This window comes from Macaca mulatta, chromosome 13 (genome assembly GCF_049350105.2).
Source record: "Macaca mulatta isolate MMU2019108-1 chromosome 13, T2T-MMU8v2.0, whole genome shotgun sequence".
Taxonomy (NCBI): Eukaryota; Metazoa; Chordata; class Mammalia; order Primates; family Cercopithecidae; genus Macaca; species Macaca mulatta.
In genome coordinates this window covers 114,067,641-114,085,095 of record NC_133418.1, presented here as the reverse complement: position 1 = coordinate 114,085,095, position 17,455 = coordinate 114,067,641, and the positions used below count along the sequence as shown (strand labels likewise).

The 17,455-nt window shown below is 47.1% G+C and overlaps 1 protein-coding gene and 1 non-coding gene across 8 annotated transcripts in view; both read left to right on the top strand.

Moving 5' to 3' along the window:
- ATP6V1C2 (ATPase H+ transporting V1 subunit C2) overlaps window positions 1–17,455 on the top strand; it is a 66,271-nt gene that overhangs the window by 10,574 nt on the left and 38,242 nt on the right. The gene's annotated exons all lie outside the window — the stretch shown is intronic.
- Window positions 13,127–13,191, top strand: LOC114672003 (U7 small nuclear RNA). The gene has a single exon (XR_003722206.1). It is a non-coding gene; the product is annotated as a U7 small nuclear RNA (small nuclear RNA).

Below are 17,455 nucleotides of genomic sequence, written 5' to 3'. Positions count from 1 at the left end.
TTTGTATGGGATGTTGGACTAACTTACACACGGGTCACCAAGCAGTTTGCTGTTCACAGTGTTTTTTGTTCTTTTTTTTTTTGAAACAAGATAATACATAGGTGTAAACCTTCTTTTTTTCTTTTTTTGAGACGGAGTTTCGCTCATGTTGCCCAGGCTGGAGTGCAATGGCACGATCTCGGCTCACTGCAATCTCCGCCTCTTGAGTTAAAGCGATTCTCCTGCCTCAGCCTCCCGAGTAGCTGGGATTACAGGCATGCACCACCATGCCCGGCTAATTTTGTATTTTTTAGTAGAGACGGGATCTCTCCACATTGGTCAGGCTGGTCTCGAACTCCCGACCTCAGGTGGTCCGCCCACCTTGGCCTCCCAAAGTGCTAGGATTACAGGCGTGAGCCATTGCGCCCTGCCAACAATTTTTTTTTTTCATGAGACAGGATGTTGCTCTGTCACCCAGCCTGGAGTGCAGTAGCACCATCAAGGTTCACTGCAGCCTCCACCTCTCGGGCTCAAGCGATCCTCCCGCCTCAGCCTCTCAAGTAGCTGTGACCACAGGTGCACAACACCATGCCCAGCTAATTTTTAAATTTTTTGTAGAGACAAGGTCTCACTATATCTCCCAGGCTAGTCTCGAACTCCTGGGCTCCAGCAATCCTCCCACCTTGGCCTCCCAAAGTGCTGGAATTACAAGCATGAGTCACCACACCTAGCCACCATTCACAGTCTTTGAGAAAGAAAACCAACCTTTGGCTGTCTCATTCATAGAATCTGTCTGCTCTCAGACGAATGAAGGGAAGTAAAATCATGCTAAATCAAGTATTATCAAATCCCAGGGCCTGTCCGATAAAAGTTAATATTCCAGAAAAAGTGACTTGATCTGGAAATGTTGACTGCCTTCTTAGGCTTCTCTGTACCACAGGGAGGTATGACCGGCCTTGTACAACTTATGGCCTAGCTGAGAAGACACATATTAATAAAATAATCACATCACATAATCAAATAATGCTAAACCTAAGAAAGGCCTGTAACAGATGCCATCGAGAGCAGCCCGCTGCCCTAGGCTGGTGAATGTCTTAGGTTTTCTTGGGCAGCAGGGACAAACTACAGCAGGAGACTGGTCACATGCAGGAAGGTTGGCTTAAGAAGTGTGAATTGGGCCAGCCGTGGTACCTCATGCCCATAATCCCAGCACTTTGGGAGGCTGAGATGGGTGGATCACTTGAGCCCAGGAGTTCAAGACCAGCCTGGGCAACATGGTGAAACTCCATCTCTACAAAAAATACAGAATTTAGCCAGACGTGGTGATGCGTGCCTATAGCCCCTGCACTTGGGACGTTGAGGTGGGAGAATCGCTTGAGCCCAGGAGGTCGAGGCTGCAGTGAGCAGGGACCACACCACTGCACTCCAGCCTGGGCAACAGAGTGAGAACCTGTCTCCAGAAGAAAAGAAAAAAAAAAGTGTAACTAGTTCCCTGCCTGCTGCAGCAGTTCTAGAGCTGTCTTTGCTACCAATTTTCTGCCCTAGTGCGAGTCTTTTAACCTCTTATTCACTAAGACCCCTTTAGCTCTGAAATTCTGTGAGCCTGGATTGTTATTGTTTCCCTTTTAGTTTCTTGCTTTTTTGCTTTTTTTGCTTTCTTTCGCTTTCCCTCCCTCCCTCCTTCTCTCCCTCCCTTCCCACTCCCTCTCTCCCTCTGTCCCTCTCTCCCTCTCTCTGTCTCTTTCTCTCTCTTTCTTTCTTTTTGACAGAGTCTCGCTCTATTGCCCAGGCTGGAGTGCAGTGGCGTGATCTTGGCTCACTGCAACCTCTGCCTCCTGGGTTCAAATGATTCTCCTGCCTCAGCCTCCCAAATAGCTGGGATTATAGGCACCCGCTACCAAGCCCAGATAATTTTTGTATTTTGTTAGTAGAGACAGGGTTTCGTCATGTTGGCCAGGCTGGTCTCTAACTCCTGACCTCAGGTGATCCGCCCGCCTTGGCCTCCCAAAGTGCTGGGATTACAGGCGTGAGCCACTATGCCCAGCCCCACTTTAGTTTCTTTTTTGTCTGTTTGCTCTGTTTTCCCAGTAAGTATATTAGTGTTTTGTTCTGTACATACTTGTTGCACAAGTTGCTTTTAATGGTAGTGTAGCATATGTTTAAGAAAAAGAAACGAAGGCTGGGCATGGTGGCTCACACCTGTAATCCCAGCACTTTGGGAGGCTGAGGCTGGCGGATCACCTGAGGTCAAGAGTTCAAGACCATCCTGGTCAACATGGTGAAACCCCATCTCTACTAAAAATACAAAAATTAGCTGGGCCTGGTGGTGGGCGCCTGTAGTCCCAGCTACTCGGGAGGCTGAGGCAGGAGAATCGCTTGAACCCAGGAGGTGGAGGTTGCAGTGAGCCGAGATCGAGCCACTTCATTCCAGCCTGGGCGACAGAGCAAGACTGTCTCCAAAAAAAAAAAAGAAAAGAAAAGACAAAAAGAAATGAAAATACGTAAACGGGCAAGACTGTGGCTATAATCGTGAAACAGATAGAACCTGTGCAAATTTAAGTGTTTTCCGAACAATAAGGACTAGGTGTGGCAAGAATGAAAAATCACTGTGCATTGTTTTAGTTTTCCTTGTGGGTATTCTTAAGAGCCTTCCTCTCAGGGGGAAGGAAAATGGTGTGGTCTGAGCACGTCAAAATTCGAATCTTAGCTTTTTTCTAGTCCGGGGGTCAGGGTGTCCTTGTTGGGAGTTGGTACTAGAGCTTGGGGTAAAAAAAAAAAAAGGGATATATATACTAATAAATCTAGAGAAATGGCGTCAGTTCTTTGAAATGTCCTCTCTGGTTCTTTGAAAAGTGTTATTGGGTAAATACATGCTAGCTGGGTCTGTAACCGCGGTAGCACAAACCTGTCAGCGCTGCTTCTGCCCAGGAGAACAGAGAAGGCACAAGCGTTTTCAGGGTGTATTGTTTCCATATCCTTTTATTATTTATTTACTTAGGGCACTGGAGTGTTTTTCCATGTAGCTGGAAGGCAGCTTTTGCTTACGAGAGCTTTCTCTTTTTTTTTTTAAATTTATTCCCTCATACTGCCTTTGTTAATGTATTCTCTATCTGCCCTATCATTCATGAATATTTGAAAAACCAAATGCTATTATCTTTAAAAAAAAAAAAAAAAACCTGTCTTCCTGTTTTAAAAAAATGTTTGAGTGCTTCACAGTATCTGAGCCTGTTTTGCGGTGTTGATTGACAGTGCATTTCTCAGGCGCTGCGGTGGTCAGCGGGACCTCCTGGGTGCTGTGGTGCTTGGTGATCGTCGCTTGCCCCCGAGTGCTTCCCCTGTCTATGGAATAGCTGCTGGCTTTTTCTTTACCCACGTGGTTCCATGGAGCTGACCGAGGGTTGGCTGATGAAAGATTGCATAGCTGAGTGTGGATGTCTGCTTAGTGATACGTGTGAGTCAGTTCTTGTAAGGGCATTCTAAAGAGAAGTAAACTAGAATTGTAAAAAGCATCTAGTCTTTTCTTCTCTGCTGGTGGAAGAATGTCAGATTGAAATGACCTACGTGGCATTTCGCGGGATTCAGTGAATAGACCGTGGTTGCATGTCTCTGTATGCTGCGTGCATGGTGGGTTGCTCTAAGCTGCTGGGCAGCCCTACTGTGTGTGTCTGCTGGACTCCCACTTTCCATGGCGGCTGTTCCAAGCCTTTTCCACCTCCCCTCCTCCCATCTGCCCCTGCTGAGCCCTCTTCCTCCTCCCCAACTCCCAGAGACTCTCTTCCCCACCTCTTCCCACACCCTCTGTCATCATGCCCACAGAATTACCCTGTCCTAACACACCTGGTGCTCCCCTCCTTCATGGCACTTGCCACAGTGGATTTTGACGTCCTCTTGTGGGATTATTTGGTCGTATTTTTCTTCCCTGTCTTTTGCTTACGATTAGATCCCTAGCACTTGTAACACAGAGGCCCTGGGGACTGACGGTGTGAATAGAGGGAAGCATCCTGGGTTGTAAGAGCTGGGCAGCCCGTTAGAGATCTTATCTAACCTGTAGAGTTCCAAATGAGAAAACAGGCCCAGAGAGAAGCTCCTAGAAATACAAAGGTGGGCGGGGGTGGCAGAGGAGGGAATACACTCCAGATCCATCAACTTGCCATTATTGGTCTGCCTGTCTGGGCCTGTCTGCCCTGGGGGACTCTGTGCCCTGAGCTTTCCACAGTGCTTCCAGATGCTTCCAACTCGAGTCATTGGCAGAACTAACCAGAAAATGGCCTTTTTCTCTTCCATTCCACCCTCCTCCCAGATTGTACTATTAATCATTGTTACTTACGAAAACACTTAATAGTATTTATAAATCTAGACATTTAAAGGTGGCTTACTGAGCCTGGGTAAAATAGCAAGACCTCGTCTCTACAAATAATAAAAAAAATTAGCCAGGTGTGGTGGGGTGCGACTGTACTCCCCGCTACTCAGGAGGCTGTGGTGGGAGGATACCCTGAGCCCAAGTGGTTAAGGCTGCAGTGAGCCGTGATCGAGCCATTGCACTCCAGCCTGGGCAACAGAGTGAGACCCTGTTTAAAAAAAAGAAAAAATATGTATTTTGACTTAAATAAAATCTCTTATTAAAGTTAATTTAACCTGTTTTTACTTTTGTAAATGTGGTGAGTAGACTTTTTTTTTTCTTTTTTTGAGACGGAGTCTCAGTCTGTCACTCAGGCTGGAGTGCAGTGGCATGATCTCGGCTGACTGCTACCTTCACCTCCTGGGTTCAAACGAATCTCCTGCCTCAGCCTCCCAAGTAGCTGGGATGACAGGTGTGCGCCACCAGGCCCAGCTAATTTTTGTATTTTTAGTAGAGATGAGGTTTCACCATGTTGGCCAGGCTGGTCTTGAACCCCTGTCCTCATGTGATCTGCCCCCCTCGGCCTCCCCAAGTGCTGGGATTACAGGTGTGAACTGCTGTGCCCAGCCCTAGACATTTTTTAATTACCCATGTGGCTTGAATTATATTCCTATTGCACAGCTTTGGGCTAGAGCTCTAGAGAAGGATCATCAAATTTGGACAGATCTCCTGGTCTTTTTTGGTTTGGTTTTGGGTTTTTTTCTCTTTTTTTTTTTGAGAAAGGATCTTGCTCTGTCACCCATGCTGGAGTCAATGGCATGATCACAGCTCACTGCAGCCTTGAACTCCTGGGCTCAAGCCATCCTCCTGCCTCAGCCTCCCAAGTAGCTGAGACTACAGGAGTGTGCCACTATGCCTGTTTCTGGAAGGTTTAAAATATGTCGTTATCACGTGTTTGGACCAGGTACGTTTTTAGGAGTAGTTCTTTAATAATATTCACAAAATTTTTCAGTACTATTGCTCTGTTGGTTTTCTCGTTGGAGGAGGAGTAAATTGGCAAATTGCATTTTGCTAGAAAATCATTAGTTTCATGAACTCTTTCAAGTTATTTGAATAGAGTCTACCTATATATATTGTATTTATGCATCCCCCATTTTTTAGTGTTTGCATTTTCTTTGATTAGGCTACCCAGTAGTTTACCTATTTTGCTTTTAAGAGAAACAACTTTTTAATACATTGATCAATTTTATAATTTTTCCGATTTCTGATAGTTTAACTTCTATATCTTATTTTCCCTCCTCTTACTTTATTTGGGTTTATTTTCTTGCCCTTTTCTGTAAAACATGCTTAGTTACATGCTTAGTTCATTTATTTTTTTTTTGTTTAGTTCTGTAATGCTAACAGCAATGACATTTTCTCTGAGTGTTTTATAATTTAAATTTTGATATGTCATGTTTTCATTATTTTTTTCCTAGATTTTGTGCTTTTTTAATTTTTATTTTTTATTATCATTTTTTCTTTTGACAAGCTCGAACTCCTGGGCTCAAGCCATCCTCCTGCCTCAACCTCCTGAGTAGCTGGGATTACAGGTGAACACCACCATGTACAACTAATATTTTATATTTTTTGTAGAGATGAGGGTTTCAGTATGTTGCCCAGACTAGTCTTGAACTACTGGGCTCAAGGAATCCTCCCACCTTGGCCTCCCAAAGTGCTGGGTTTACAGGCATGAACCACCATCCTCAGTCAATTCTGCAATTTTTAAACTATTTTATTTGCTTTTGTTTTTCATTTCTAATTCTGTTGCCTTGTTAGAAAATGAATTAGGTTGGCCAGCCATGGTGGCTCATGCCTGTAATCCCAGCACTTTGGGAGGCCGAGGTGGGAGGATCACTTGAGGCCAGGAGTTCAAGACCAGCCTGGCCAACAGGGCAAAACCCCATCTCTACTAAAATTACCAACAAAACAAAACAAAACAAAAAAATTAGCCAGGCGTGGTGGTGGGTGCCTGTAATCCCAGCTACTAGGGAGGCTGAGGCTGGAGCATCACTTGAACCTGGGAGGTGTAGTGAGCAGAGATTGTGCCACTGTACTCCAGCCTGGACAAGTGAGACTCTGTCTCAAAAAAAAAAAAAAAAAAAAAAAGAAAAAGAAAAAGAAAAGAAGGAAAATGAATTAGGTGCTATTTTGACCTTTGGGAATTTGCAGTTTTCTTTGTGACCTAATCTATTGCCTATTTTTCTAAGTGTTTCATGGGTATCTGAAATGGGTGTGTTGTCTTGTTTTCATTGCACAGCATCGATAAATGTCTATTGGAGCAACACTATCAGTGAATGTCATATTTGCTATTTCATGTTTTTATACTTTAGGCGCTTTGCCGCCCTTACGGGATGCAGAAAGATCTACGACAGTTTCTTTGTTTGTTTTTGGAGACACAGTCTCACTCTGTCGCCCAGGCTGGAGTGAAGTGGCGCAATCTGTCTCGGCTCACTGCAACCTTTGTCTTCCGGGTTCAAGCGATTCTCCTGCCTCAGCCTCCTGAGTAGCTGGGACTACAGGCACCCGCCACCAGGCCCAGCTATTTTTTGTATTTTTAGTAGAGATAGGGTTTTGCCACATTGGCCAGGCTGGTCTCGAACTCCTGACCTCAAGGGATCCTGCCTTGGCCTCCCAAAATGCCAAGATTACAGGCGTGGGCCCCCACGCCTTGCCATCTATGACAGTTACAACTCCTCGAAGGCTGCCCCTTTGTTCCTCTCTAGCGCATCTGTGTGCAGTATATTGTCTTGAATTCCATGCTGCCTGATGGTTTGTCGCGTCTCTATTTTGGTAACTGCCATTGATTGATAAATGAGAATATTGTTGTTTGAAGAGTTAAGTCATTTGTGTTAGATCATGTAGCTGCCTAGTGTTGGGCCTTCGCCTGGTCATCCTGACTCCCTAGTCTGCCCTTGCTCTGTCATAGGCCCCTCACAGGTGGCAGGAGCTCTCCTTTGCCTCCCCCGCCTTGATTTTCAGTTTAGGCCCAGCTGGGATAGTCTCCAGTATCTGCCAGGCTTCCCCCAGCTCCCAGCAGCTCTTATCAAACCAGAAGTCCAGCCAGCAGGGGAGGAAGGAATGTTGGCTGGCCACTTTAGGTACAACATGTGGGAGTAAGGGTCAGCTCGAGGCAATGTTGTGAAATTCCGAAATCGTTCTTTGGAGGTTAAATTTAATGTAAGGCATTTCCATCTTGGACCCTGCCCCAGTCCTTCAGGGACCCATGGCTCCATTGTTCCCCAGATCTCAGCAAGGCTTTTTTCACTTAACACCGTGTTGGTGCTCATCACAGCCCCGGTAAATGGCAGCCATTTGGACGTTCCTTATTTTCACGAGCTTCAGGGGCAACCTTCCATGGTCCTTTTTGGATGTTCTTTTTCCATTAGCTTCATGTCCAAAGTTGGTATAATTCTCAACAGACAGCTTCCATTTGTGCAGCCTTCTGCCTAGGGTTCGTTCCCATCTCAGTCAAAGGCTCCAGAAACTTAAGCTCCTGGTGCTCAAGCAGGCAGTCTGGGCACCACCTCCCTGTCCAACCCTCCACAGGAGACGCCAATAAGGACCGAGTCCTGTGGGCTCCACCTCCAAAATCTGTCCGGTATCCACCCACTTCTCAGCATGTCCATCGAAGCCACCTTCATTGTGTTCCTCTGCTTTTGCAACAGACTCAGTTGTCTCCTGGTTTCCCTTTCATTCTTTCACCCCACAGCAACCAGAGTGATCTTTTTAAAAGTACCGTATCACAGATCACCTGAGGTTGGAAGTTGGAGACCAGCCTGACCAACATGGAGAAACCCTGTCTCTACTAAAAATAGAAAAAATTAGCTGGGTGTGATGGCACTTGCCTGTAATCCCAGCTACTCGGGAGGCTGAGGCAGGAGAATCGCTTGAACCTGGGAGACAGAGTTGCAGTGAGCTGAGATCGCGCCATGGCACTCTAGCCTGGGCAATAAGAGCAAAGCTCCGTCTCAAAAATAAATAAATAAATAAAGGCACTGTATCACATGGCTCTCCTGCATGAAACCCTCCGTGACTTTTCTGTGCCCTCAATGTAAAATTCTTACTTGCGACCCTTGCTTCCAGACCCCTAGCAGGTCAGGTGCCAGGGTACTCCTCTCCAGCCACTCTGGCTCCATCCTGCCTTGGTCCTATGCCTGAAAGACCCCCCACCCACCACCCCAGCTTAGCAGGGCAGGCTTCTTCTTATTGACCCGATCCCAGAAGACTGCTCACCCAGAAGACTTCTCCAGACTGCCAGCCAGCCCAGTGCCTCTAGGTGACCCCGTTTTAATTCTCTGCATTCCACAGCCCACTATTAAAGCCCACTGTATAAGTTATCTTTGCCTTTTTGGAGTATTAATTTTGTAATTAATATCCTTGCATAACTCTTTGTGTAAATTTTTGATTATTTTAAAGTTGCATGAAGATGTTTAAATAAAACCTTACCAATGGCCAGGCACAGTGGCTCATACCTGTAATCCCAGCAGTTTAGGAGGCCGAGGCGGGCGGATCACTTGAGGTTAGGAGTTCAAGACCATCCTGGCCAACATGGTGAAACCTCATCTGTGCTAAAAATACAAAAAATTAGCCAGGCGTGGTGGTAGGCACCTGTAATCGAAGCTACTTGGGAGGCTGAGGCAGGAGAATCACTTAAATCCAGGAGGCAGAGGCTGCAGTGAGCCGAGATCACACCTCTGCACTCTAGCCTGAGCGACAGAGCGAGACTCCATCTCAAAAAAAAAAAAAAAAAAAGTTGCATGCCCAAAAGTGGAATTACTGGTATAATGGACATAGGCGTATTGAAAGCTGTTTGTACATACTACTAACTTGTTTTCCAATAAAGTTACAAGAAGTGCCCTTTTATCATACCCCATTTATTAAGTGCCCGGCAGGATGATGTGTGATTGTTTTAATGTGCATTTCTTGGATTTCCAGTGAGAGTAAACATATTTTCAAGAGCTCTAGCCATTGTACTCCTATTTGTGTGACTGGGCTGTTCCTGGCCTTGGCTCCTGCATCCTCTGGGCTGGGCTGCAGCTTGCACAACTCCAGGGGAAGCCCTTCACATTGTGTGTGCTGGAACTATGCTCCACCAGCACGGGACCTGCAATTGTTCTCAGTGACTGAGCAGCTTGGTGGATTGACTTTTTGGCATAGTCTCCAGAACTTCAATGTGTGATGTTTCTTTCTATCCCACATGCTTGGGGGATTGCCCAGTGATTCCTAAAAGACTGTAGGCCCCAGGGGATTTCAGCGACACTTCTCTGGGAGCTGAGTTTGGGTCCTCCTTGCCTGTTCCTTCCAATGGGAAAACTTTCTTTTTCATTTTTTGAGACCAAATCTCACTCTGTCGCCCAGGCTGGAGTGCAGTGGCGCTATGTCGGCTCACTGCAAACTCTGCCTCCCGGGTTCAAGTGATTCTACTGCCTCAGCCTCCCAAGTAGCTGGGATTATAGTATTGCGCCACCAGGCCCGGCTAATTTTTGTATTTTTAGTAGAGATGGGGTTTCACCATGTTGGCCAGGATGGTCTCGAACTCCCAACCTCAGGTGATCCGCCCGCCTCAGCCTCCCAAAGTGCTGGGATTACAGGCGTGAGCCGCCGCACCCAGCTGAAATTGGCTTTTTGAAGAGGGTAGAGCATTACTATCTGGGCCGCATGTGGGTGAATCACTCTATGATGCCAGCTTGGCCAACGAGAATTCTGTTCTTAGTGACAAAAGTAACGTTGCTGGGTGGCTCTACAAACTGTATGCGGAGGGGAGTCCTTCTAAAGAGCTAAAGATGGGCTCCTGATTTAAACCTCCAGTTTCTGTGAAGCCAGGTTGGAATTTAAAGCATGGTGTGTCTGTGGCCAGAGTCCCCAGGGGGAGCCTCCTAGTGAGCCTCACTGGACCTTTGTTTTTGTGAAAAGAAAATCACTTAATTGCTGTGGAGTCACATTTTCCTGGTGACTTTGCTGCAGGGCATGTCGATTTCATTGTCCCTTGGTGGAGGAGGAAGTAGAGAGACAAAGGATGGGGTGAGGTGCCCAGGGGCTCCTGAGTCACCAGGGTAGGCAGGGAACAGGCTCCCCCTGGAAGCTTCTGGGCCTCCCCTCTCAGGTGTGTGGGGCACCCCCTGTGTGGCTGCAGGGGAGAGGCCAGGGCAGGTGGCCCGTCTCATCAAGGTACCCTGACAGTGGCTGGGCACTGGCAGGCCTGGGGTTTTGGGTTATCCGGAGCGGGCATGCTAGTACCTGCTTTCACGGATGGAGACTGGCTTTAGGGGAAGGCTGGGGGTCAGGACCAGCTGACATTGTGGCCACCAGTGAAGTGATCTGGGGCAAGCTTCTGGGTCTCTGTGCACTCCATTTCCTCAGCTCTAGGGGCCTTGGCTTTGTGTGTGGAGCATTCAGATATAAATCCTTAGTGCTTTTCTGAGGGCAAAGAAAAGCTCCCAGATGCCCTCCCTCCGACCCTGCCCTGTAACCTGGTTGCACTCTTCCCGGGCATCTGTTCCTCCCTCCCTCCTTCCCTCCTTCCTTCCCTCTCTCCTTCCTTCCTTCTTTCCATGGAGTCTCGCCCTGTGGCTTAGGCTGGAGTGAAGTGGCGCGTTCTCGGCTCACTGCAACCTCCGCCTCCCGGGCTCAAGCGGTTCTCCTGCCTCAGCCTCCCGAGTAGCTGGGATTACAGGCACACACCACCACACCCAGCTAATTTTTGTATTTTTAATAGAGACAGGGTTTGGCCATGTTGGCCAGTCTAGTCTCCAACTCCTGACCTCAGGTGATCAGCCCACCTCGGCCTCCCAAAGTGCTGGGATTACAGGCGTGAGCCACCACGCCAGCCTTTCTGGGTAATTTCTGACAACCAAACAACTCTATCCTGCGTTTGCCAGAATTATTCCAGAAAATCCAGGGAGGCAGAAAGCTTTCTCTTTGGTGTTGCATAGACTTGCCCTCAGGATCCTCAGAACCTGTATCCACTGCTCCTCAGCGGGAGAGCTGGAGGTGGGAGACCCAACCCTTCTTTCTACAAAGAAGGGAGCGGCCTGTGCAGTTTGCAGGGCAGAACCCCTGGAGACACTGTGTCTTAAGGCCACTTAAGAATCTCCTCTGCTGGGCCCTGTGATCTGTGGCCTCAAGTATTCACCCTGATTCCAGCCCTCCTGCTGGGATGCAAGGCTTCTGGGCACCCGCCGGCTGCCCCTCTCCCCATACCCCCGGACTGGAAGAGTCCCGGGGGCCCTGCATGGCAGGAATGTCCTGGCTGTGGGTGCAGAAGAAGAGGAGACAGATCTCAGGAGCCCCGCTCACCGTTGGGATCGAAGCCCTTCAGCCATCCTCTACCCCAGGGCCATTCTACTGCCCCTGAACGCCTTGGGGCCCAGGGTTTAGAAATCAGCAGGGCTAAGAGGTGCCCCTGTAGTCTTTGTGGAAAGGAAGGAAAGGGCATGTTCAGTACAGACCTGCCACAGGCAGATTTGTGAAACTCCTGGGCGGCCTCTTCTCACCTGATCCCCCACCACAGCTTGCCTGTGTCTGGAGACTGCCTGCCCAGCACCCAAAGGCCTACAGTCCCTACCTGCCCTGCCTCACACCTGGGCAATGCCCCCCACTCCTCCCACCTCCAGCTTACTCAATTTCTTCCCTTGTGGATTCCCCAGATGACTATCAAGGTAAGGGGCTGGGCCTGAGTAGCATGCCCTTGTCTTCCTTCTTTATTTACTCATTGCTTTTCTATTTGAATTACCATGATTGACTTTTTGTTTTTTGAAACAGGGTCTTGCTCTGTTGCCCAGACTGGAGTGCAGTGATTCAATCACTCCTCACTGCAACCTGCCTCACCCTCCTGAGTTGCTGGGACTACAGGCACACCCCACTACCCATGGCTAATATTTATTTATTTATTTATTGTAGATACAGGGTCTCACTATGTTGCTTAAGCTGATCTCGAACTCCTGGGCTCAAGTGATCCTCCTGTCTTGGCCTCCCAAAGTGCTGAGATTACAGGTGTGAGCCACCACACCTGATTGCATTCTTTTTTAGAGACTTCTTGGTGGTTCATTATATCAGATGGGTCCCTTATTGATAAATATTGAAATGGCTTCCTGTCTTTTGTAATTACAAACCATTCTGCCACAAAATATGGTGTTTGTAGCACATGAGCCAGTATGGCAGAAGAATAAATTTCTAGAAGTTCAATGGCTCACACCTGTAATCCCAGCACTAGGGAGGCCGAGGCAGAAGGATGGCTTGAGCCCAGTAGTTGGAAACTAGCTTAGGCACCATAGGGATGCCCTGTCTGTACAAATAATAATAAATTAGGCCGGGCATGGTGGCTCATGCCTGTAATCCCAGCAGTTTGGGAGGCCGAGGCGGGTGGATCACTTGAGGTCGGGAGTTCAAGACCAGCCTGGCTAACATGGTGAAACCCCATCTCTACTAAAAATACAAAAATTAGCCAGGCATGATGGCAGGCACCTATCTCGGGAGGCTGAGGCAGGAGAATACCTGGAACCCAGGAGGTGGAGGTTGCAGTGAGCCAAGATTGCACCACTGCACCCTAGCCTGGGCAACAGAGCAAGATTCTGTCTCTAAATAAATAAATAAATAAATAAATAAATAAATAAATAAAATTTAGCCAGGCATGGTGGTGTGTGCCTGTAGTCCCAGCTACCTGGGAGGCTAAGGTAGGAGGATCCCTTGAGCACAGGAATTTGAGGCTGCAGTGGGCCGTGTAACACCATTGCACTGCAGCCTCGGTGACAGTGCGACCCTGTCTTGAAGAAAAGAATACGGCTTTTTTAGAATTTGTCTAGGAGGTTTTCTGGTTTTCACCAGAACCAACCCTTGCCTCTAATGTTTGACAGATACTCTAAAATTACTCTCTAGTAGGGCGGTACCAATCAATACCTCATCTCAACAGTGCATTGATGCTCGTTTCCCCAAGGACTGCCAATGCTGTATTAGGAGTTTTCTTAATACACTGAGCTAATTGGTGTAAATGATATTCCTGTGCAGTGAGGTTGAGCTTTCTTCCTCACGCTTGTGGGCTATTTGTTGATGCTCTTCTATGAACCTATAGGCAAGCATTTGGCCAGGCCTCCTCACCTTTAATGCTGCAGATGTTTAACTTGGGGAAATTCTAGTATCTGACACTTGAACTACATAAACGGGTCTCCCTGTTACAATAATTGTCACCATCCTTGATGGTTTCTTTTTTAGATGGAGTCTCTGTCTGTCGCCAGGCTGGAGCGCAGTGGCATGATCTCATCTCACTGCAACCTCCGCCTCCTGGGTTCAAGCGATTCTCCTGCCTCAGCCTCCAGAGTAGCTGGGACTACAGGTGTGCGCCACCATGCCCAGCTAATTTTTTTGTATTTTTAGTAGAGAGAGGGTTTCACCATGTTGGCCAGGATGGTCTCGATCTCTTGACCTCGTGATCTGCCCGCCTCAGCCTCCCAAAGTGCTGGGATTACAAGCATGAGCCATCGCACCTGGCCAATTTTTAAGAATATGGGTTTATTACTTTAAAATGTATTTTTATCATTTATTACCATTTGTTTATTTCTTTCTATTTTTTTTTTTCTGAGACAGAATTTCATTCTTGTTGCCCAGGCTAGAGTGCAATGGCACAATCTCAGTTCATTGCAACCTTGCCTCCCGGGTTCAAGCGATTCTCCTGCCTCAGCCTCCTGAGTATCTGGGTGCCTGCCACCACACCCAGCTAATTTTTTTTTGTATTTTTAGGAGAGATGGGGTTTCACCATATTGGCCTGGCTGGTCTTGAACTCCTGACCTCAGGTGATCCACCCACCTCAACTTCCCAAAGTGCAGGGATTATAGGCATAAGCCACTGTGCCCAGCCTATTTGTTAGCTTTTTAATCTTTTTTTTTTTTCAGAGTCTCACTGTCACCCAGGCTGGAGTGCAGTGACACAATCTCAGCTCACTGCAACCTCCACCTCCCTGATTCAAGCGATGCTCCTGCCTCAGCCTCCCAAGTAGCTGGGGCTACAGGCTTGCACCACAACACCCTGGTAATTTTTGTATTTTAAGTAGAGATGGAGTTTCACCATGTTGGCCAGGCTGGTCTCGAACTCCTGACCTCAAGTGATCCACCTACCTCTGCCTCCCAAAGTGCTGGGATTACAGGCATGAGCCACCACACCCGGCCAACCATTTTTAAGTGTACAGTTCAGTGGCGTTAAGTACGTTCACACTGCTGTTACATCCGTCACCACCCTCCACTCGCAGGACTTTTTCCATCTTGAAAAACTGAAACTGTATTCATTAAACAGTGACTCCTCATTTCCTCCTCCACCAGGCCCTGGCATACTTTCCCTCTGTATGAATTAGACTATTTTAGGTACTGCCTATGAATGAAATCATATAATGTTTGCCTTTTTCTGGCTGGCTTATTTTACTCAGCATAATGTCTTCAATGTCTTACAACATGTGTCAGAATTCCCTTCCTTTTAAGGCTGGCCAGTGCCGCATTGTGTGGACACACCACATTCTCTGTATCCACTCAGCCATTGATGGATGCTTAGGTCGCTCCCACCTTTTAGCTATTATTTTTTTGTTTGTTTTTGAGATGGAGTTTGCGACCTCCCCGAGTAGCTGGAACGACAGGTGTGCGCCACCACACCTGGCTAATTTTTGTATTTTTAGTAGAGATGAGGTTTCACCATGTGGACCAGGCTGGTCTCAAACTCCTGACCTCAAGTGATCTGCTCACCTTGGCCTCCCAAAGTGCTGGGATTACAGGTGTGAGCCACAGAGCCCGGCCTTGACTATTGTTAATAATGCTGCTATGTTTATTTTTATTATTTATTGTTTATTTTGTTATCATTTACTATTTTATTTTCAGCTTCTCTTACTTCCTTTTTTTTTTTATTTGTTTTTGAGACAGTATCCCTCTGTCACCTATCCTGGAGTGCAGTGGTCCAATCTTAGTCCACTGTAACTTCCGCCTCCTGGGTTCAAGTGATTCTCGTGCCTCAGCCTCCCAAATACCTGGGATTACAGGTGCCCACTGGCACGCCAGGCTAGTTTTTGTATCTTTAGTGGAGATGGGGTTTCACCATGTTGGCCAGGCTGGATTGGAACTCCTGGACCTCAAGCGATCGCCCACCGTGGCTTTCCAAAGTGCTGGGGTTACAGATATGAGTGACTGCACCCAACCGTAGTTTCTTTTATTTTCTATTTGCAAAAGTGATATGTTTTTAACAAATTAAAACATAGCATTACATAAATTCATGGAAATTGCAGGTCTCCATTCTTGTATCCATGAAGATAATAGGCAGTGTTAACAGTTCGGTTTCTTTTCTTTTAGGATTCTTATTTAGGTATATGCTGACATAATTTTTTTTTTTTTTTTTTTTTTTTGAGACGGAGTCTTGCTTTGTCGCCCAGGCTGGGGTGCAGTGGCGCGATCTCGGCTCACTGCAAGCTCCACCTCCTGGGTTCAGGCCATTCTCCTGCCTCAGCCCCCCGAGTAGCTGGGACTACAGGCACCCGCCACCACGCCCGGCTAGTTTTTTGTATTTTTAGTAGAGACGGGGTTTCACCATGTTAGCCAGGGATGGTCTCGATCTCCTGACCTCGTGATCCACCTGCCTCGGCCTCCCAAAGTGCTGGGATTACAGGCTTGAGCCACTGCGCCCGGCCCTGACATAATTTTTTAAGTGGGGTTATATGCTTTACATGCTTAAATGCTTTATTTTGACCCAATTTCAAATTTCCAGAAAGTATGAAAGACAATAAAAAGAATTGTCAGCCAGGTGCGGTGGCTCACGCCTGTAATCCCAGCGCTTTGGGAGGCCAGGGCAGGCGGATCACCTGAGGTTGTGAGTTCCAGACCAGCCTGACCAACATGGAGAAACCCCATCTCTACTAAAAATACAAAATTAGCCGGGCATGGTGGTGCATGCCTGTAGTCGCAGCTACTCGGGAGGCTGAGGCAGGAGAATTGCTTGAACCCAGGAGGTGGAGGTTGCGATGAGCCAAGATCACGCTATTGCACTCCAGCCTGGGCAACAAAAGTGAAATTCAGTCTCAAAAAAAAGAGAGAAAAGAAAAGAATTTTCGTATACTTTTACCACATCTGCTTTCTCTCTGTTTCTGTCTCTGCTTCTGTCTTTTCTCTCTCTCTTTCTGAACTCTGAACTCTTCAACAGTAAGTTGCAGACATGATGTTCATTTACCTCTAAAAACTTCAGGGTGTATTTCCTAAAAACAAGGACATCCTCTTATGTACCTTAGTATGATGGTCAATATCAGGAATGCAGTACTGGTACTCGGTCTACAGATTTCACTTGGATATCACCGTTTGTCTCAACAGTGTGCTTTCGAAGCTGGGGACAGTGGCACATTTCTGTAGTCTCAGCTACTCAGAAGGAAGGTGGGAGGATCACTTGAGGCCAGGAGTTTGAGACCAGTCTGGACCACACAGCAAGACACCATCTGTTTAAAAAAGAAAAAAGCAGACTTTCTACCAAAATAAAATGGCATATTTTCTCAGATAATAGTAAAAACTGAGATGACTTCCTGTCTTCTGTAATAAATTGTCATGTCTCTTTGGCCTTATTTAAACGGGAACACTTACACAGACTTTTTGACTTTCTTTCTTTCTTTCTTTCTTTCTTTCTTTCTTTCTTTCTTTCTTTCTTTCTTTCTTTTTTTTTTTTTTTTTTTTTTTTGAGACAGGGTCTCGCTGTGTTACCCAGGCTGGAGTGCAGCGGCACAATCTCGGCTCACTGCAACCTCTGCCTCCCAGGCTCAAGCAATTGTCCTGCCTCAGCCTCAAACCTTTCCGGCCTAAACCTGGAAGGGTTTAGGGTTACAGTAGCTGGGATTACAGGCATGCACCACCACACCCGGCTAATTTTTGTGTCTTTAGTAGAGACGGGGTTTAGCCATGTTGGCCTGGGTGGTCTCGAACTCCTGACCTCGTGATCCACCTGCCTTGGCCTCCTGAAGTACTGGGATTACAGGCGTGAGCCACTGCGCCTGGCCTTTTTGACTTTGATGGCTCTGAGTTTAAGTGTTTAGGTCAGATATTTTGTAAAATGCTCCTTAATTTGAACTCGTGCTGCTTCCTCATGGCTAGACT